This window comes from Tachyglossus aculeatus, chromosome 23 (assembly GCF_015852505.1).
Source record: "Tachyglossus aculeatus isolate mTacAcu1 chromosome 23, mTacAcu1.pri, whole genome shotgun sequence".
Taxonomy (NCBI): domain Eukaryota; kingdom Metazoa; phylum Chordata; class Mammalia; order Monotremata; family Tachyglossidae; genus Tachyglossus; species Tachyglossus aculeatus.
In genome coordinates, this window is record NC_052088.1 from 25401863 (window position 1) to 25424770 (window position 22908).

The 22908-nt window shown below is 41.5% G+C and overlaps 1 long non-coding RNA gene and 1 other non-coding gene across 2 annotated transcripts in view; both read left to right on the top strand.

Annotated features, from left to right (window-relative positions):
* LOC119944511 overlaps positions 1 to 22908 on the top strand; it is a 101665-nt gene that overhangs the window by 19242 nt on the left and 59515 nt on the right. The window lies entirely within an intron of this gene.
* Positions 22405 to 22542, top strand: LOC119945002. Its single transcript, XR_005456138.1, has one exon. It is a non-coding gene; the product is annotated as a small nucleolar RNA SNORA7 (small nucleolar RNA).

Sequence of the window (22908 nt, forward strand, 5' to 3'; positions counted from 1 at the left end):
GGTTTCATCAAGGTAATAATAATAATAATGGCATTTGTTAAGCACTTACTATGTGCAAAGCACTGTTCTAAGGTACAGGATCCTTAGTTATTATTGAGGATTCTATTTTTAATTCCACTTGACACATGGGGAAATCACTTGCTGGTGTTTTGCTTTTCCCATTTACCCAAATAGGGTTGAACTGACGTCGATGAGAGAATCCACATGAGGCATATTACATTTGGTTTGTTTCAAAATGTATCAAATTAAGTGCTATTTCATCCTTTCTCAAATACTCCCTCCAGAAGAAGCAAAACCCCATTACCTTGAAGCTCCTGGATAGCAGGGAGTGCATCTTTAACCTGTACTGTACATTCCCCTCTACATAGTAAGATATTCTGAGGGACAGGAACCATGTTTTCCGACCTGTGTATTTTCTCCCAGTGCTTAGGAGAATGCTCTGAACACAGCAATTACTTAATATATACTATTACTACTACTGAAAGTGCTTAATCAATCGATGTTATTTATTGAACACTTAGAAAATATAACTGGATGAATAAACAGGAATTCTGTATTGGATTCTTGAAATAAAAAAGAAGGAACACACAAAGAACAAATAGCTGGTGTCATCTCCAGTTACCATTGATGTAGAAATTGCTGAGTAGGGACCGTCTCTATATGTTGCCGACTTGTACTTCCCAAGTGCTTAGTACGGTGCTCTGCACACAGTAAGCGCTCAATAAATACAATTGAATGAATGAATGAATGATGCGGTCCATCAAAAAGCCACGTGATCTATGGCCATGTAGTCATGGCAACAAAGCTACTAGGGTCCATGATACTGATTCCATAATTGCTTGACTGTGGTTTGTAGGGTAGAAAGTGGTTGTGGGCTATCTGGCGATTCAAATTACTTCTCTAAAAACACTGAATTTCAATTCATTCAACAACAACAATTAAAAGCAACAACATTTCAAGACCCTTGATCTCTTCCCTTGGCGAGTATTGCTCAGTTTAAGGAGATGTGCCGTACAGGGCTCTTCTCTCCGATATATGACTGAAATTATCTTTCATTTTTCACTAGACTTCTTTCTATGTATTTTTGACCTTGAACCAAATGTACAAGGCAAAACAACTATTACATAAAATTGTATCTGCCCACACCCTAAAGTCACAAAAGTTTGATTCCTGGGCCAATGCTTCAAAATCACGTAGACTCTTTGAAGGAAGAGACCCTTTTTTTCTGTGCTCTTTGTCATTTCCCATGGCAACTAATATGGTTGCATCATGAATCCAATAAATATTTGCTGCCTGACTGGCTGGTTTTTTCAATCATTGCCTTACCACAGATTCAATCCAAGACATTTCCATTCAAGGCAGAACTGCAGAGAGAATATTAAATTATCCTCAGTAAGATCCTAATCAGTGCTTATCACCAAAAATAATCATAAGTCAATGTTAAAAATGACTTTGTTTAGTACATGTTTGAGTATTTCCAAGACACCCATGATGTTCCCAGCTGGTTTTTTCATACTGTCCAGTGTTGGTCATAATTTATGTTAGGCCAGTAGAAAGGAATGGATTGGGACCAAGTTTTCCTAGAGTAATGAATTTTCCTGGCAAATGAAATTACATCTCCAGGGCAGATGGAGGTAGAATGTAAACTCTTTCAATCAATCAATTAATTAATAAGTGGTATAAACTGAGCATTTACTGTCTACAGAGCTTTGTACTAAGTGCTGCAATAAATCAATCAGTTGTATTTATTGAACACTTACATGTGATGAGCACTGTACTAAGCGCTTGGGAGAGTACAATATAGCAGTATAACAGACACATTCCCCATCTACAACAAACTTGTGAGAGTGAATCCATCAATTAAACAATCATTCATTCAATGAGTGGTATTTATTGAGCACTTACTGTATGCAGAGCACTGTGCTAAGCACTTGGGAGAGTACAATAGAGTTAAAAGACATCTTCCCTGCCCTCAACGAATTTAAAGTCTAGCAGGAGAGTTCAATACAGTTGGTATATACAGTTCTTCCTTGTGTGCAGGGAATGTTTGTTTTGCTTCTTTTATACTCATCAGGGAGTCAGTACATATGACTTTGCTCAATGCTTAGAACAGCGATTCGCACATAGTAAACGTTTAACAAATACTGTCATCATCATGACTGATTGATTGGGTGAACAGAAACTGTGTTAGAGGCCACATCATGATGACAGCACTTGCGTATATTTCTTACTCTATTTTATTAATGATGTGTATATAGCTATAATTCTATTTATTCTTTTGGTATTGACACCTGTCTTCCTGTTTTTGGGGTTTTTTTGTCTGTCTCCCCCTTCTAGACTGTGAACCCATTGTTGGGTAGGGACTGTCGTTATATGTTGTTGATTTGTACTTCCCAAGAGCTTAGTACAGTGCTCTGCACACAGTAAACGCTCAATAAATACGATTGAATGAATGAATGAATGAATGAATGTTGATGGTGATGATCTACTCTCCTACTATAACCCAGCACGCACACTTCATTACTCTAATGCTAACGTTACTGTACCCCAGTCTCGTCTATCTCACCGCCGACCTCTCGCCCATATCCTAGTCTGGCCTGGAATGCCCTCCCTCTTCATATCAGACAGACAGTTGCTCTCCCACACTTCAAAACCTTATTGAATGCACATCTCCTCCAAGAAGTCTTCCTCTTCCTAGGCTTTCCTCTCCTCTTCTCCCACTTCCTTCTGCGCTGCTCTTACTTGCAGGAATCTGATGACTTTGCAAGTTGTGAACTGGATAACGAGAAAGCAAAGGAGAAAATGCAAAATGATAATATGACCAAGATAGAAGTTCCCAGGCAGATTAAACCACTGGTAGCATTTTTTTTTTGGGGGGGGGGGGTAATTTGTTAATCACTTACTATGTGACAGGCACTGAACTAAGCGCTGGGATAGATAAAGCTAATCAGGTTGGATACAGTCCGTGTCCCACATAGGACTCACATTTTTAATTTTTAAATCTCCATTTAACAGATGAAGTAACTGAGGCCCAGAGAAGTTGGTCATACAACAGACACGTGGTGGAGCCAGGATTAGAACCCAGGTCCTTCTGATAAGCCCACGCTCTATCCTCTAAGCCATGCAGCTTCTGAATACAACAGCACTGGCCTGGGAGTTAGAGAACCTGGGTTCTAATCCCAGCTCTGCGAATTGCTTGCAGTGTGACTTTGGATGAGTCACTTCAATTCTCTGTGCCTCAGTTTCCTTAACTGTAAAATGGGGATTCAATACCTGTTTTCCCTCCTACTTAAGACTGTGAGCTCCCTTTCAGGCCAGGGACTGTGTCCGACCTACTTAACTTATACTTACCCCAGTGCTTAGAACAGACTTTGACACATAGTGCTTAACAAGCATCATAAAAGAAACAAACAACTTACAGGTGCTTAGTACAGTGTTCTGCACATGGTAAGTGCTCAATATGATTGTATGAATAAATGCCACTGATTGATTAGCCTTTTGCAGGCTAACAAATTAGGGGATACAGTAGTTCTTTCCATGGAGCCAGTCCAAGCATTTGAGGAGGCTACATGGGATTTCCTGTGGGATTTGTTTTTAGTTTAAATGATCAACCAATCATATTTATTGAGCACTTACTGCATGCAGAGCACTGTACTGAGCACTTGGGAAAGTACAACAAAGTAGGTTGGCCTTTCAAATAGAGAAGCAGCGTGGCTCAGTGGAGAGAGCCCGGGCTTGGGGGTCAGAGGTCATGGGTTCTATCCCGGCTCTGCCTCTTATCAGCTGTGTGACTTTGGGCAAGTCACTTAACTTCTCTGTGCCTCAGTTACCTCATCTGTAAAATGGGGATTAAGACTGTGAGCCCCACATAGGACAATCTGATCACCTTGTATTCCCCCGCTTAGAACAGTGCTTTGCACATAGTAAATGCTTAACAAATACCATTAAAATAATAATAATAATTATTATTATTATTATTAATACATAGCTCATTATGGGCAGGGAACATGTCCCAAGTGCTTAGTACAGTGCTCTGCACTTAGCAAACACTCAGTAAATCCCACTGATTGATTGGGTCTGAGATTTTCCCCATGAGGCCAATTTCTTCTCTGGCATTTTCCCCGGGGAGTGAAGAATAAATGGGGAAAACCCCTGAGAATTTGAATACCTATAACAGCTATGGAACACTGCATTTTTCCCTCCCTCCCACTGCCAGAGCTCCCTAGAAGGCAAGAAGCTAACCTTCATACAAAAACAAGTCAAAAAATATCTGCATGGCCTCAGGACTTTTGATGTCATATTTTTATAACTAAACAAACTTCATTTAAAATTTTGTCTGTTACTCATCTATGGGTACTTTTGTTGTGCAACCTTTATAGAGTCACAGAATCAAGAAGTTAAAAGGGTTGGGAAAGTCATTCGATGTATCTCTCCTCTTGCAGCCAAAGTGTTAACCAACTATATTATTATTCAGTGATTTGTGATCCTCATCGCTATCGTCATGATCGATGGCATTATCAGGGATTAATGAGCACTTACTGCATGCTGGGAATATGATCCTGGAAGCTTGGGAACACAACAGTTCCGGACCCTACCATCAAGGAGCGTACCAATCTAATGGGGGAGAAAGGCAGACAGACATTATTCCCTAAGAGTGAAAATGACAAAAACATAAACCCAAATGTTGAAAACGATAGTGGGTAGAAACAATCATTACATGGAGTAAAGCAAAACACAAATCTATGGATACATCCTCATCAGAATCACCACAATCATCGTTATTATAGCAATTCAAAAATGTACCAAGTACCTACTAGGCACATGGAGTTGTTTCAAGTTCTTAGTAACTTGGGAAACTCGGGATCTGTTGAAGTTCACAGTCTAATGACTGCCTCTGGCAACTTTAGGCTCATAAATTTGCTCCTGGATGAATTGAATATTTTTCATTTTTACTCTTACAGATGGTTTATGAAGGTTGCATCTTTGAAATCCTGCAACATTTTTTTCTCATCGCTCCATATGTTAAGCAAAATTCAAGCAGCTGTTTCAGCAATATCTTACTTCCATCCTCTGTTTCATACCATCTTTCCTCCTGGTATACTGTTAGAGCCAGAAGCTTTATGCTTCTTTTACAGATTGGACTCTGGTAAGACATGAAGTTTTCCTGCCTCTAGTTTCTCCCCTGTCCACTCCATACTTCACTCCGCTACCCATTTTATCTTTCTGAATGATCGTCCTGTACAAGTCTCTTCGTTCCTCAAAAACCTCTAATCGTTGCCCATCCATCTCTATATCAATCGCTCGATCTATCAGCGGGATTTACCGAGCGCTAACTGTGTTTAGAGCACTGTACTAAGTGCTTGGGAGAGTACAATTTAACAGAACTGGTAGTGCAGAAATTCCTCACCTTCGATTTTAACACACTTTTAAGGCACTTTAAGGCACTTGATAAACTCTTTCTTCCTTAGCTATCCTGACTCCTCTCCCCCTACTCTCCAGCTTGTACATTTTGTTCTTCTGATACTGACCAACTCACTGTTCTTGTCTCTCATTTCTCTCACCATTGACTCTTTGCTCACATTCTCCCCCCTTCCTTTTATCTGACATCACTACTCTCTCCATCTTCAAAGTCCTACTAAAAGCATACCTCTTGCAGGATGTATCCCTAAATAATCTCGTGTCACCCTGCCCTGTTTTCCTTGCCAACTTTATCACCTATAAATTAGAATCTGTACACGCCCCCACAGTCATGTACATAACCTTATAGTCAGTTATCTGCCTTACCTGCAATTTATTTTAATTTAAGTATCACTGACTTGAATGTAAACTCACTGAGGTCACGGATCTGTGACACTCTCCCAAGTGCTTAGAACAGTGTTCTGCACACAGTAAGTGCTCAACAAATACCGTTGATTAATTGTTCCATAGTGTCTAATTTTGTCTGCTGCATTACTGGATAAAAGGAGTCCTCTGTGAATCGAGCTTTAAGACCTCTAAAATGGGGTTTCAGGTTTTAAAGAATTTCCATCTTGTAGGTGATCTGTGGAGAACGTGTGACTATTTTCGGTGTTATTGTAATCAGGAATTGCTGGTTTAATGAAAGACTCGGTGAACCGCGGATATCACTTAGTCTCTCATCACCAATAATTCACGTCTTAAAATTTCAGATTGAAAAATACCTTCTTTCAAATAATTGTAGGAATTTACTTTGTGAGGTACTCCTAGAATTGAAAAAAGGCATCCCTATTTTAAAATGCTTTTACGGGAACCATAAACTATCATGGGAAAGAATGATAAGATATTTGTTGAAATGAGGCCCTTCAATTCAATATACCTATTTCTGTATGGAGAAATGTCCTCCTGTCATTTTCTGAGTATGCATTTATGCCATTACCTTTTAACAGATCAAAAATCATAAATTTTTCCTTCTTGGTCACCTTTTGGAAGTTGTTTTTGGAAGTTCTCAGTAAATTTCTTCTTTGCAATACTTAAAGCTGCTAAGATGTGTCATATGATGTCTCACACTAAAATGCAAGATGTGAAGTCTCATGACTTGGCAGTGCTCTGCACACAGGAAGTGCTCAATAAATACCATTGATCGATGACCTAGTCATACATAGTCATAGAAAATCCCCTCATTATCTTGCTTTACGTACGTAATCTGTCCCCACTATGGTCGGGTGGAATAAAGAAGGTTGGAAAACTCCACCACTCCATCCTTTCTTCCTCATGTTCCCCTGCCTGTCTCCTAGCTACAAAAAGTTCCTTCTAAAGTCAGTGTAAGGGCAGAAGAAAAAAATCCAGAACCACTCAGGGGAATGTGAATATGAAGCCTGGAGCTGTGTGATCCTAACAATTTTCCTCCTGGGATAATTCACATCCAAAAGTGAGATCTTCCATGTTCCTGTGAAAAGTGCATTTCAATTTGATTTTTTTTAATTTGAGGCAAATATAAAAGAGGTTTCACATTTTTCATGTTTTCCCCAGCTGCCAGGGTATTTTTTTTCTTTTTTGTACCTCTCTCAGGGTACTGATTTTTTATTTGGATTTGGTTTCTCATTGCAAAAGCTTAAAAACATTTTCAGCATTTACACACACAATTTGTGCGACTTTGGCTACCTAGTTAGACCGCACCAGATCTAAACGGCTGAGATAATCACCATAACCTATCCTCTCAGTTTCTGACACCTGGATGAGGATTTTGCTCACAAGTAAGATCAAATGAACATGAAGACTTGAGGTGGGAGAATTGCGTTAGACAGTATTTTGAAAACAGAAGTGCTGGAGAAATATTTCCATTTTTAAGATAGGATAACTATTTGCCAAATGTTTAAGTTGGGTGACTGCTACAATATTTAAATTTTTGTATGAAATTAGCAGTCTTTTGGCAAAAAAAAATTCCACAAGACAACTGCCAGATCAAAATACATACACTCAATCTGTCCTTTAACTCACCACTCATCCCCTCCTCCACTTGGTATGCTTTTATGTGTTGTGCTCAAATCTGCCTTTTCCTGTTGTAGCAACGAAAATCATGTTTAAACATGAAAAGCGGAAAAGACATCATGAGCATGTGATGGCTTTATTATTGTACTCCATTACAGCCTATTTAGTGACCTTGAGAGGCATTTGGCTGTGATCCCTTTCAGGGACCAATAAGAGAGTTTGTCTCCGAATTTAGGCCGATTCGAATCATGATTCAGTCAGGCCCTGCCCCGGGTATAAAGTTGCTTGCAACAGATCCTCATGAATACTGTACTTTTCCCAATTCCCAGACTCTACATCCCCTCTATGTGTAAGGAGAACGAACATCGTCTAATACTGGTAGCCGTCTGTTCCCTTATTAAAGGTGCACGAGTGAACAGCCGGGAGGCTTAGGAGTAAAAAAAAGAGACAGTGAAAAGAGGTGGAGAGTTGGCCTAGCTGAGAAGCTGGGGCAGGCTGTGATGTTAAGAAACTTGAGTAATTTCTGTGACCGTCAGGTGGAAAACACTTCTTAAATCGATCAATCGATCAATGGTATTTATTGAGCGCTTACTGTGTGCTGAGCAATGTACTAAATGCTTGGGAGAGTACAATGCGATAGAGCTGGAAGACAGGTTCCCTGTCCACTAGAAGCTCACAGTCTAGAAGTGATCGAAGTTGGAGTCTCCCTACTTTAGTGAGAGTGCTAGAGAAGTAGCTCCAATCCATCGTTACTAATCCACTTCTCCCAGTACCTGTGGGTTTTCAATTAAGTTATTTGTGGTGTGCTTACTGCGTGTCAAGCACTGTTTTAAGCACTGGGGTAGGTAAAAGTTAATCAGGTTGAATACAGTCCTGGTGCCATATGAGGTTCAGAGTCAAAGTAGGAGGCAGAACAGGTATTTAATCCATTTTTTTTGCAGTTGAGAAAACTGGGGCACAGAGAAGTTAAGTGAATTGCCCAAGGTCACACAGCAAGCAGGTGGCAGAGACAGGATCAGAACCCAGGTCTTCTGACTCCCAGTCCTATTCTTTTTCCACTTGATCACACTGTTTCCTGGTCACTCTTGTTCCCCAGTCATCCTGAGGTGCATTAAATCTGGCAGCCGATAGATCATCATGGGTATGTAGGAGCATAGAAGCCTTCTACTGGGCATTTTAAATAAGTATAAATAAGTATACACGCCTTGCTGCCTTGACTGATGGAGGTGGGAGCAAAATGGGAGGAGAACATTCATGATATTGACTTGTGCCTCTTTATATTTTTTTATATGAAACCTTAAGCAGATTGTAGCTGGCTAATTGTTAAGGCTGATCTATATATTTAGCAGCAAAAACTCAGAAGAGGGAGGACAGCAGTGAGAACAGTATTCTAATGTTTTGGAGGATGAAGGGGGTGAAGACTTCATATGCTCTGAATGAGAAAAAAGGATGGATTAAAATCCCTTGAGAAATTAGTCCATCAGTGGTGGAAGAACAGCCCAATATAATCTGTCCTCCACCAGGAGCTTCACAACCCCTCCCTCCCTAATTCACTAAACTTCCCTCCTGCTGATACTGTCTTGACTAATACCTGTAACATTAAAAGGGGTCCCCCACCGGGGTGGAATTTGCATAAGAAGTGTTGGTTTGGCTTTTGAATTTGTCTGGGTTTCCTATCAGTGCTACCAATCTCAAGGTGAAGGGGTTGAACTAGGATCCAACTAGGTGCTGCTTCCCCCTGCTATACTTTATAATAATAATAATGGCATTTATTAAGTGCTTACTATGTGCACTGTTCTAAGCACTGGGGTGGTTACAAGGTTTTCAGGTTGTCCCATGGGGAGGGCTCACAGTCTTCATCCCCATTTTACAGATGAGGTAACTGAGGCCCAGAGAAGTTAAGTAACTTGCCCAAAGTCACACAGCTGACAATTGGCGGAGCTGGGATTTGAACCCATGAGCTCTGACTCCAAAGCCCATGCTCTTTCTACTGAGATATGTTGCTTCTGACTTCTGACTCAACTTATGACTTAGACCCACTGCTACTTATGACTCAACAGCCAGCCTGGTGACTGTTCCTGAAACCTGGCCATACTGGACCCCAGGGTATTTTTTTTTATGGTATTTTTTAGGAGTTTACTATGTGCCAGGTACTGCGCTAAGTGCTGGGGTGGACGCAAAATAATCAGGTTGGCACAAACAATCCATGTCCCAAGTAGTGTTCACTGTCTTAATCCCCAATTTACGTTTGAGGTAACTGAAGCACGGCGATGTTAAGTGACATATGAGGTAACTGAAGCACAGAGAAGTTAAGTGAATTGCCAAAGGTCACACAGCAGACAAGTGGAAGAGCAGGGATATGCCCAGTCTGGTCCCGTCCCTCACCTTCCCCCCAGCCCTAGTCTTAGGGGGAAGGAAGGGGCCACAGGGAGATGCCCACATTAAGGGGGCAGGTTGTAGGGCTTAAGGGGAGAACCAGGGATGCAGGGAGAAGTAGCATGGCCTAATGCTACAGAGAAGCAGCGTGGCTCAGTGGAAAGAGCACAGACTTTGGAGTCAGAGGTCATGGGTTCAAATCCAAGCTCCGCCAATTAGCTGTGTGACTTTGGGCAAGTCACTTAACTTCTCTGGGCCTCAGTTACCTCATCTGTAAAATGGGGATTAATACTGTGAGCCCCCCGTGGGACAACCTCATCACCTTGTTACCTCCCCTGATCTTAGAACAGTGATTTGCACATAGTAAGCGCTTAATAAATGCCATCATTATTATTATTAATGGATAGGGCATGGCCTCAGGAGTCAGAACGACCTGCGTTTTAATCACTCGTTTGTAGTACGGCCTTGGGCACGTCACTTAGCCTCTCTGTGCCTCAGTTACCTCATCTGTAAAATTGGGATTCAGACTGTGAGTCCCATGCAGGACTGGGACTGTGTCCAACCTGACAACTTTTATCTACTGTGCCTGGCATATACTAAGCACTTAACAGATACCATAAAAAACCCTCTTAGGAAACAAACAGGCTTCTCATTTTGCCTCCTCTGTCCACCTCGTGGGAAGACAGACCTCAGGTAGCATGAACCCTCCTGGGGGGCGGAACAGAGTTGTTTTGACTTACACCATTTTCCAGGTTTTTGGAAAAGACTGATGAGTGGGGAGGCATCAGTCACTCAGTCAATCATATTTATTGAGGTCTTACCGTGTGCAGAGCACTGTACTAAGCGCTTGGGAGAGTATAACAGTAAATAGATGCATTCCCTGCCTGTCGTGAGCTTACGGCCTAGAGGGGGAGAGAGAACCCTCCCCTGCCTGAGAGGCCTCTCAGTCCTCAGTGATGGAAACGGCAGATCTGCATGCACATCTCCCTTCGCTCACACAAGCCTTCCTCAGTCCAAAGCATGGCAGTCGTAATTCTGGCCACAGAAGCAGGTGTTCTTTGCGATGAGCCAGGAAATCCCCGGCTGTTGAGGTCTAGCCTGGGATCCCCCTGCCTCTGAAAAGGGATCAACCTGGGAAACTAATCCAGGACAGTGGAGGAAAATGCACTTTCTTGCTTCCCCTGCTCCACCTCTGCTGCAGACCCTGGATAAATGAGCCAGGACAGCAGAGGAAAGGTTCTTCCCAAGCCTCGTGTAAGGTCTCCCCTGACCCGAATTCCCCAGCAGCACCCCCTGCTCACCAGGTCAGTAGACCCGGTAATTCAAACTATGAGACGGATCAATGAGTAGATATTAAAAAACACCTGTTGCCATATCATCTTGAAGGATTTCACCCGAATGATGTTTCATAGAGCAAAATGCACCAACCCGCTGTGGAACCATTAGAGCTATGTTGCCAACTTGTACTTCCCAAGCTCTTAGTACAGTGCTCTGCACACAGTAAGCGCTCAATAAATACAATTGAATGAATTAGAAGACACCGAATATGCGCCTGCCAACAATTTCAGTCCGAACACCCTCAAATACAAATTTCCTTTAGCTAAATACTGTGTGACTGTTCTGCCTGATTTTAAAGGCCGTGGACATACCAGATGGGCAAGAAGTAATTTGCATGACCTTCTTGGAGAAAGAGGATTTTAAGGATGTAAGGAAGGAGGAATCAGAACTACTCAATTTAGCACATCTTAGAATCATAGGGAAGAATTGGGAAAATGCTTTCTTCCTGGATTGTGGCTCTATTTGCTCCTAAATATGCATTGCATCCAAATTATCAATTCTTTTCAAATGAATGTGTCTGACTCAGTGGGTATCTTCCTAAACAGAAATATCCCAAGTCTTGGGGTAATAAGTTTTGTACTTTTGATGCAGCTAAGGCAATTTTTTTTTTAAGATTTTGACATATTTTGTGCTGGTAGACTACACCAAAGCATATGAAGCACACATGCTAGCCTGACAGCAAGGAATCCACAAGTATGCACTATGTATATTTAAACTGAGGCATCTTTTAGACCTTGGCAGTTTCAGAAATGTTAGAACATGGCTGAATTGGTTGAATGTCAATTTTATGCAACATTTAAAAAAACAGAGATTGGAATGGTTCCATTGTAAATTTTAGTGGATTATAATGAAAAAGATAAAAACATGAAATTTCATAAAATAAATTACTTTTCCTCCTGAATGGCAAATGGATGATTTTCCTTTTCCCTTTCAACCTTCAGGGATGCTTTTCCTGCATCATCAGCAATATCATCCATATCCAGTTTTACCTAAAGGCTAACTCGGCTTAAAACAGACTCTCTAGATCCTAATCATGGGTTTTCGGCAGGAAAATTCAGTCACACTAATTACCTCAGGCAGAAATAAATTAGTCCTGTTTGGGAAAAGATCAGTTTACAACTAAGTGTCAATTTTCAAAAAAAAATGGAAATGTGTGGTCTGGCAACACAGGCACTCAAACCTCTTGTTGGAGAAGAAGCTGAGAGACTGAAGGGAAGAGAATTTTGCATGAGAAGTCCTTCCTAAGGAGCATATATTTCCGGGAAGACTAAGGACTATTTTCTTCTCCTAGACAAGAACAGGAAGTCCCAAGGCCTTTCCAGAAGGCCTTTCACTCTATCACCAGGGGTGAGAGCTTTAAAAGTGGCTGGATTGACTGAGACCTTGCTCTTTGGCTCTAATGCTACCTCCTGGCCTCTTTGCTTGGAGCCTGGGGTTTGTCAGCTGTGAACAGGGTGGCCACTGATGGCCCTCCTGAGGTCCAGATAAGGAGATTCACTTGACTCCACTTGCATTAGCCCAGGTATGCAGGATGATGTGATGAGGTCACGGGTGCCGTTTTGTGGAAGTATACAATCTTCGAATGTTTCTTGAGGGATATCCCTGAATGCTCCACTTGCTCCAGAGCCCTTGCGTTCCACTCAGATGGTCACTACGAAGACGGGCATGGAGATTGAGCTGCTGAATCTGAGGGCAGGAGTCGTGAAAATAAAGCGGGGGTAATGGAAGAATCCAGTTTAATTCCTGACAGAGGACAGAGCCCTCCAGAAGCAGACTGTGTGGTATAAAGCCAGACAGCTGGCCACTAGAGGTATGATCCAAGCTCCCACTGTCTCTGAAAGTAGGCTTCTCCACATGGTGAGTAATCTTAATTTGTAATGTTTGAGAGAGAAGTAGATCTGGCACTGTGGGCTGCAATGTTTTGTGAATTTCCCATTTCTCTATTGAGTCCTCCTCCTCTGATTAGACCCTTGTTAGAAAATATTTTGCTAGTGAATATGCACCACTCTTTTAAGGTGTATACTGCTTCTATTGAAGCTCCTTATAGGCCCTTAACACCTCAATTCCTGTAGATATGCTCATTAGGATAAGAATCATGGTGCTAATTTGAGAAGCAGAGTGCCCTAGTGGATTGAGCACCAGGCTGGGAGTCAGAAGGACCTGGGAACTAATCGGCTCTGCCACTTGTGTGCTGTGTGACCTTGGACAAGTCACTTCACTTCTCTGTGCCTTAGTTACCTTATCTGTAAAACGGGGATTTAAGTCTGTGAGCGCCATGTGGGACCTGGACTGTGTCCAACCTGATTAGCTTGCATCTACCCCAGCGCTTAATAGAGTTTCTGTCACATAATAACAAATAATAATTATTATCAGAGTATTTGTTAAGCACTTACTATGTGCCAAGCACTGTTCTAAGCACTGGGGTAGATACAAGGTAAGCAGGTTTTCCCACATGGGGCTCACAGTCTTAATTCCTATTTTACAGATGAGGTTACTGAGGCACAGTGAAGCAAAGTGACTTGCCTAAGGTCACACAGAAGACAAATGGAGGAGTCAAGAGTAGAACCCGTGACCTTCTGATTCCCAAGCCCATGCCCTATCCATTACGCCACCCTGCTTCTCTAACAAATACCATTTAAAAAAAAAGTCAATTCCTAAGGATTTGTTTATTCATTCAATCCATCGTGTTTATTGAGCACTTACTGTGTGCAGATCACTGTACTAAGCGCTTGGGAAGTACAAGTCGGCAACATCTAGAGACGGTCCCTACCCAACAACAGGCTCACAGTCTAGAAGGGGGAGACAGACAACAAAACAAAACATGGAGACAGGTGTCAAAATCGTCAGAACAAATAGAATTAAGGTTATATGCACATCATTAACAAAGTAAATAGAACAGCAAAAATGTACAAATAAAATAAATAGAGTAATAAATCTGTACAAATATATACAGGTGCTGTGGGGAGGGGAAGGAGGTAGGGCAGGGGGAATGGGGAGGAGGAGAGGAAAAGGGGGCTCAGTCTGGGAAGGCCTCCTGGAGGAGGTGAGCTCTCAGTAGGGCTTTGAAGGGAGGAAGAGAGCTAGTTTGGCGGATGTGCAGAGGGAGGGCATTCCAGGTCAGGGAAAGGGTGTGGGCCGGGGGTCGACGGCAGGACAGGCGAGAACAAGGTATCATGAGGAAGTTAGCAGCAGAGGAGGGTACGGAGGCGGAGGGTGCGGGGTGGGCTGTAGAAGGAGAGAAGGCAGGTGAGGTAGGAGGGGGCAAGGTGATGGAGAGCCTTGAAGCCGAGAGTGAGGAGTTTTTGCTTGATTCGCAGATTGACAGGCAGCCACTGGAGATATTTGAGGATTTTTATGCTTGATAGCAATTTGTTTTATGGTATTTTTAAGCGCTTACTATGTGTAAAGCACTGTTCTAAGCGCTGGGGAGGTTACAAGGTGAGCAGGTTGTCCCATGGGGGGCTCACAGTGTTTTTCTTTAATCCCCATTTTACAGATGAGGTAACTGAGGCACAGAGAAGTTAAGTGAACTTGCCTAAAGTCACACAGCTGACAGTTGGCAGAGCCGGGATTTGAACCCATGACTTCTGAGTCCAAAGCCCGTGCTCTTTCCACGGAGCCACGCTGCTTCTCAATGTTGATTCTCATTTGAAGCATTATTATTATTATTATTATGGATACTTTCATGGTATTTTAAGCACTTACTATGTGCCAAGCTCTGTACTAAGTGCTTGGGTAGTTCCAGTATCATCAGGTCAGACACAGTCCCTGTCCCATATGGACCTCACAGTCTACTTAGGAGGGAGTAGGAGTTAATCCCTTCTAGACTGTGAGCCCACTGTTGGGTCGGGACCGTCTCTATATGTTGCCAACTTGTAGTTCCCAAGCGCTTAGTACATTGCTCTGTACACAGTAAGTGCTCAATAAATACAATTGAACGAATGAATCCCCATTTTACAAATGAGGACTCTGAGGCACAGAGAACTTAAGTGTCTTCCCCACCATCAAACTGCAGGCAAGTAGCAGAGCTGGGATTGTTACCACGGTCCTCTGCCTCCCAAAGCCCCACTCTTTTTGCTAGGCCACACTGCTTCTCACTGTCACAAAGTCATCAGATTCCAACATGTCCAGGTCTAAGGTGGCCTCTGAAGATGTTTTCAGGTACTGGATGTGCCTTTGCTAGCCCAGGGGTAATTGAAATATGCTACTTTTCATGTATTCACAAGTGAAGCAACCTGTTGTCATGATGATATGCAGAACTTCTGAAGGAAACCCACAGCTCCTAGAGGTTGTCTCCAGGAGACCCTGAGCTCTTCTGTGTTCCAGAGCTATTGTGATCCCTTAGATCCCAGCAATCATGACTGACACTTCCAAGCCATGCGACTGCCAGTAGTTGGTTAAGCGAATGGCGGTTGGGTTTTTTTGCTTTGTTTTGTTTTATGGACAAAGGGATGTCCAGTGCTATATGGGATAGACAATGGAAAACTGGTTGGACACCCTACATATATCCTCAGTCCTGCAGTTCATTAAACTGATGTTGCTTATTGCAATTTAGTATATGGCCTAGAGGAAAGAGCACAGACCTGGGTTCTCAACCCCAGCTCTGTCACGTGCCTGCTGTGTGACCTTGGGCAAGTCGCTTACCTTCTCTGTTTCCTCATCTGTAAAACAGGAATTTAATACCTGTTCTCCCTCTCCCCCCGTGGACCGCAAACTCCACATGGAGCAGGGATTATGTCATATCTAATTATCCAGTACAGTGCCTGGCTCTGTAAATGCTTAACAAATAACACAGTTGTTTTTTTCTTTAATGTTATTTGCTAAGTCCATACTATGTGCTAGGCACTGTACTAAGCACTAGGGTTAGATACAAGTTAATCAGGTTGGTCACAGTCACTGTCCCACGTGGGGCTCACAGTCTTAACCCCCATTTTACAGATGAGGTAACTGAGGCACAGAGAAGTGAAGCGACTTGCTGAAGATCACACAGCAGACAAGTGACGGAGCTGGGATTTAGTCTTACTATTCACCCACTCAGGCCGTGCCCTATCCACTAGGCCATGCCACTTCTCTGCTTATTATTAGTATTATTCAGGGGACAAACCTAATCGGATAGTAGTGGGAATGCAGTGAACAGAGAAGGTAAGTAGCTTAGGTACCACTACATATCTCTGCTCACTTGACTCCCACTCCATGAACTCAAATGTGATTAAGTACAGCTTGGACTGACCCACAACCTGTATTTCCTCACAACACTATCTGCCTGGTTGCCATCAGGTCAGTCAGGTGACAAGATGCTGAGGAAAAAAGTTTAGGTTGCCAAATCTCCTGACAGAAGCTAACAGTCAGATGCGCTTCCCAGATGATTAGAAAATGTGCTAAAGGACAATTTCGGCGCCAAATTCAGCTTGTTTTCACTACCCTAACCTTTCATTTTTCAAATCTTCTGCTCTATAACAAAAATTATGAATAGTGTTATCTGTCTAGTGCATCAGATGTCAGATGTCACAGTCTTTTAGACTGTGAGCCAACTGTTGGGTAGGGACTGTCTCTATATGTTGCCAACTTGTACTTCCCAAGCGCTTAGTACAGTGCTCTGCACACAAGTGCTCAATAAATATGATTGATTGATTGATTGATTGCTACCATTAAGTCACAAGAAGCTTCCTTGTAACTCTTACCCTTCTGCTCTTAAGTGTGTCACAGGCCACCTGTGAGCTATGGACCAATTTAATAATTCACTGAGAAGCAGTGTGGGCTAATGGATAGAGCACAGGCCTGGGAATCAGAAGGAGCTGGGTTTTAATCCCAGCTCTATTACTTGTCTGTGGTACGACCTTGGGCATGTCACTTAGACTCTTTGTGCCTCAGTTACCTCATCTGTTAAATGGGGATTAATACTGTGAGCCCCATGTAGGATAGGGACTGTGTCCAACCTGATTAACTTGTATCGACCTCAGCGCTTAGTGCAGTGCTTAGAACACAGAAAGCACTTAAAATGCCATTTAAATATTTTTATTATTATTGCTATTATTATCAATATTACTGTTAATACTGAAAATGAAATTTCTTAAACATTTACAATGTGGTAAGTGTTAGGGTAGATATAAGGCCAAGAGACACAATCCCTGTCTCAAACGGAGCTAAAAATCTCTCATTTTCATTTTCCGATGAAACTGAGGACCGAAGATTGATAATTTGTCCAATGTCATCCAGTAAGGATGTGGAGAAGCAAGAACTCTAAGCCGAGACTTGAACCCAGGTCTCCCGATTACAAATTACCTCCTCGTGGTGAATCAGAAACTGTGGACTCGCTATCTGACAGAGAGAATTGGGAAGTTCAGAAAATGATCCAGGTAATTCAGGTAGAAAAACCACTACTGAGGGAAAAGCATTCCCTGGAGTAGCCAGATTGTCTTTCCGTGTGACTTAAATTCAATCAGAAGCCATTCTTTTCAAGGGATCATATTTTGTTTAGAAAATTCCCTTGCTTTATGGGGTTGAGATGACTGGATTAAATAGGTTTCCAGTTACCCAGGTGCCAGAATAAAAGAACTCAGGTTTTTTGTGTTTTTCTTTTTCATTTAGTCTTACTATTCACCCACTCAGGGTAGAGGCAGTGTTATAAACAACTCATCGACCTAAACTGGTGTCTTTCAGTCACACTATGACTAACATTACTCTACCCACACTATGAGATTTCATATGTACATCTATACATTTTCCCTTTCACTGCCTTCTCTAGTATTTGTATTATATCTTTGTCAACATTTCAAGGGTCTTTGATACATGGACACTGCCTTAGGGATATAGGGAGAATCTAATAGAGTTTTAACCAGTTCTGTTTTAGCTAATTCTGTAAAATATATTCTCACAAAACACATGTTACTGGTAAACACTTTGGATGCTTAAACAGGGAACTGAATTTTTGCTTAAAAATATCATTATTATTATTGCTGTCATAATCATCAACAAGAACAGTCAAAATATATCTATTACCCTTTCATTGTGGGCTAGTACTCAATGCAACATTTATCGGCTTGATCTTGACCTTGACATTTCTGTATGACATAATATAGGTTGAATTATGCTCCATCAATTTCCATCTTTTTGTCCTTTTTCTTATGTCTTTTCTTCAGATGAATTATGGGAAAAGAATAATTCACTTAAAAATATGATCACTTGCTTATTACTCACAAGCCTATGAGTTCAAACAAAGACCAGTTCTAAAATTATACTAAACCTTTCAATTTTAATGTCCTAGTTAAAGGGGAAAAAGAAAAACCTTTTAAACTTTAAGGCCTCATAATTATAAAAAAAAGTCTGGCATATCTACTATAGTAAGTATAAACTTCTGCCTTGAGAACGAAAATACTCTCAGATGAAAATGTTCCCCGGATACCCATATTTGAAAGAGTAGGAATTAAATATGCATCCCACATCTCCTGGTGATACATGGAATTTTTATGTCTTAACTATGTTTTATATTATTTTATGTAAAAAGTACAGCAGTGACACTAAAAACTTTATTTTCTTGTAAATGTCACAGAACAAAATATAAAAAAAGTTTTCCTATCTTAAAATGCTCAATTTCAAGGTAAGATTCATTCCAAGAATGATTCCAAATTCTTCCATTCCTATATTTATTCCACCTGCATCTTTACTATATTTCGTGTTTCTATTCTACATTTCTAACACCTTCATTGCCACAGCTGTATGTCATTTTCCCCTTTGTTCTGACATGCACCTTACTCTCATTAGAAAGTTTGTAGTTCTTTTCTTGTAGCTCTAAAATTCCCAAGCCTATAGCTAGAACATCTTAAAATATGATTTGATCGTATGTGATGAACCCATCAGATCTTGTTGGAGTCAATACTAACGTAAAATGGCAGACTTTCAAAAAAGCCTGCTTTCGAAGGAATCAATACATTGAAAAGTCAGCATTTCAATATGGGAATGCATCAACCAAATCGAATTGATAGTTTTAGGGCCTAATTGAAATTCGAACCCACGATCCTATGGATGATCAATCAAGTGTGTTTATTGAATGTTCACTATGTGCTGGGCACTGTACTGAGCTCTCGGGAGGGAACAACACAACAATATAACAGACACATTGCCTGTCCACGATGAGGTGGAAATCCAGCAATGTATTGTTCATTCATTGTTGATTTTAAACCTTCATCATAGATCATCTTCCAGTAGCAACCGAGTTTCTCAACTCTATTGCCATTTGATGCAACAAACTACATTTTGGCTTTCATCGTTGTGACTATAGCTGGTTATCCTACCTATCTGTGTCCTGGGCTATGCAACTGGCAATTGAATATAAGCAACTCCGTCTTGCATTTTGCTCATTCACTTTCAGAATTTCGGGTTGGGGGCTGTTACCAGTAAACAGCGGATACTCACGTCTAGTTGTCAAAAATTTCAACTAAAACAGAAATTGTTTTTTAGAGTGCTTTATCCTGAGGGTCTTCCAATCACATAAGCTTAGCAATTGAAAAGCATAAAATTTTGATCTCTATTGCCCTGAGTGTCAGTGACTGAGGCCAAGACCGCAAACTGCACTGGATTGTTCACTTCCTGAGTTTTATCTTCTGCATGTTTTCTGGTCTTTATGTTTGTCTTTTATTATCTTTTTTCACTATAACCTTCCCACATTCAAACTGAGAGGGTGTAAAATGTAACGTAGAGTGAAATCCTTGTCTCAAAGGTTACAATAGCAGTGATGGACATATTTTAAAAGGACTTTTCTTATGAAAAGTTGTATTTTAGGTCCACTCTGCACAGGGAAAAATTAGCTTTAGGTGCCCAGCTAATGTTAGCAGGTATTGGCCAAGTAGAAAAAGGCAATATTTTTGGAACCCCATGTCAATCCCAGCCCACCCAGAACACTCAACATCAGCACGCCGGCTTGATTAAAGACAAAATAAAAAGCTTTTCCATTCCACCCTCAGCCCTATCTCTTTATCCCACCACTGACTCTGTGACCAAAATGTCCTTGAGTCAAGGCTGTCTTGGTGGCCACTGAGGGAGCAAAAGAGGAAATTAGAGGTAGTCAATTGCAGCAGTTACTTCTGCTCTTTCCCTTGGCATGAAAATGCAGAGTGACCTTGAGAGCCAATTTAACAAAGTAAAATCTACTTTCCCTATCAGCTTCTTTTGTTCTTAAGGTGCTCTGTAGCTAATATTCGTTCACTCACTCATTCATTCATTCATTCATTCAATCATTCAATCATATTTATCGGGTGCTTACTGTGTGCCGAGCACTGTACTAAGCACTTGGAAAGTACAGTTCGGCAACAGATAGAGACAATCCCTACCCAATGACTGTATTGATTGAGCACTTTGTGCAAAGCACTGTACTAAGCGCTTGGGAGAGTACAATAGAACAGTACACAGGAACATTCCCTGCCCAAAATGAGCTAATTTGATAAGGTGATTCACCAGTAATGTTCCCTTTGAATACCAAACTTCACGGAGACCTGCTAATCCAATTTTTGGAAGGAGATGGGCACTAGACTATAAGCTTCTTGTGGACAGAGAATACGATTACTAACTCTGTTATTGGATACTCTTCCAAGTGCTTAGTTCAAGTGTTCAGCACACAGTGAGGGTTCAATAAATCTGAGTGATACAATAGGTGCATTCATTCTTTCAGACTGTAAGGGACACATTTTGTCCAAAGGCCCCTTTTACTATAAAAGCTGTTCCATGGGAACAGCTTTAGAGTGGGGAAACTCTGGATCACAGTCTCCACTCCATCATGGAAAGACATATGAGTAGATCTGGGTTTCCCCTACCGTGGGCTGTCGTACTTCAACGGCATGTTTCTATGAAACCCACTGGAAGCCAATATCGGGGCCCAAACAGTATCAAAGCCCTGTGCGACTTTCCATTAGAGACTCCGCGTTAGGGCAGATAAGCTTTCTGGTCTGGGAGCAGAGCCGCAAGATTTCTCAAAGTTCAGGTACTTTACTCGATTACATGACAGTAGTTTAGGAACTCTCTCTGTGGTAGGCATTGCTTCACAGACCTGACAAAATGGATAGAGAATGGCCCTTGTGTCTGATCCATAACAGTCATTGCCTGTTACACACATTTCAAGATTCATTCGGGCTATGAAGATAATCGAGGCAGCCGACAGTTACCCTGCAGCTGCATGGATTTATGATGCCACTGTCAAGAAAATGAGCCGAAATGACACAGTAGCTGGCTTTAGCTGCAAATAATGTGATAGGCTGTACAGTGCTAGTATAGCAGCTGCTGTCATTGCAGGTAATAGGCTATAAAGAAGGCTGATAGCAATACCTGTCATTTCTTAATGGCTGACTTCACTGAAGAGCTTTTGTGGCCTTTAACATGGAGATAATAGAAGATACAACAAATTTTACAGCTTTCACGTTGCATTCATAATTTATCTTGAGAGTACTACCCCAACAAGGACAACAGTTGTCAGGCTGAGAAAGTGCAGAACTGCCTTTGAATTGTGAGGGATTGTCTATTATTATCAAGAACGGAATTCAGGCACAAAAAGGCCGTGTATTCATGGACTGGGATTCTTGTCCCCGGCTTTTTTTCGGTTGGTCATAAATCTCTCCCACTGAATGTTTGAATGGAGAAGCCTAAATTAATGCCTTAATTTTTCTCCTCGGAAAAGATAAATATAACTAATTTGTATGTTTTCATTTAAGGCAGTTTGGTATAAAATAAGATATGACCCCACGAAAGACAGTCCAGCGTGTTTGTGAAACTACAGTCTGTCAACTGAAGATGAAATGAGGCTATTATTTAAAGGGTTGTATCTGTACTTGAAGTAAATATAACTGTTGAATATGCCATCTACTAGTAAATAATATGTCAGTAGTTAGTAGCAGCAGCAGTAGTAGTAGTAAATAGTAGTAGTAGCCGAACTTATTGAGCACCTATGCACTTAGACATTCACAATAATGAGGTGACATGTTCCGCAAACACAAGGAGCTTATACTCTAACAGGGGAGAGACATATAAAGCCATTGCAACTTAAAGAGGTCAAAAATCAATCAATCAGTGATATTTATTCATTGCTTACTGTGAGCAGAACACTGTACTAAGCTCTTGGGAAAGTGCAATTCAAAAGAGTTGATAGACATGATTCCTGCCCTCAAGGTGCTAAAAGTCTACAGGGGAGACAGACTTTAAAATATATTAGGGATGGAGGAAATTGTGTAGTATAAGAATATCTGCAAAAGTATTATGAAGCTTCTCTCAGGGTCGCACCTGGAGAGTTTCCAGTACTCTACCAGTCTTGACTACAGGAGGGAGAGTCAAGCAGAGACATACCCGTTCCATTCCTAGCTTGGGCAGTGGCTAGGGAGTGGAAGGTAATCTACTACAAGTCAAAACTCAACTGTGCTGGGCATGGGAGAGAGCTGAAGGCAGAGACTCGTTTACTGCACAGAAGGAGGCAGTGGTAAACCACTTCCATATTTTTTCCAAGAAAACTCTATGGATACACTACCAGAACGATTGCAGATGGAAGTGGGGTGTTCTGGGAGACATGCATCTGTGGTGTCGCTAAGGGTCAGACACGACCTGACAGCATAAAACAACAACAATTGTGAGGCTAGGGTGAGTATCAGAGTGCTTAAGTGGTACACAGCCAGGTTCATAGTTGACACAGATAGGAGGACAGATAGGGGGAAAAAAAAGCTTAGTCTGGGGAAGCATCTTGGAGGAGATGTGATTTTAGGATGGTTTCGAGGT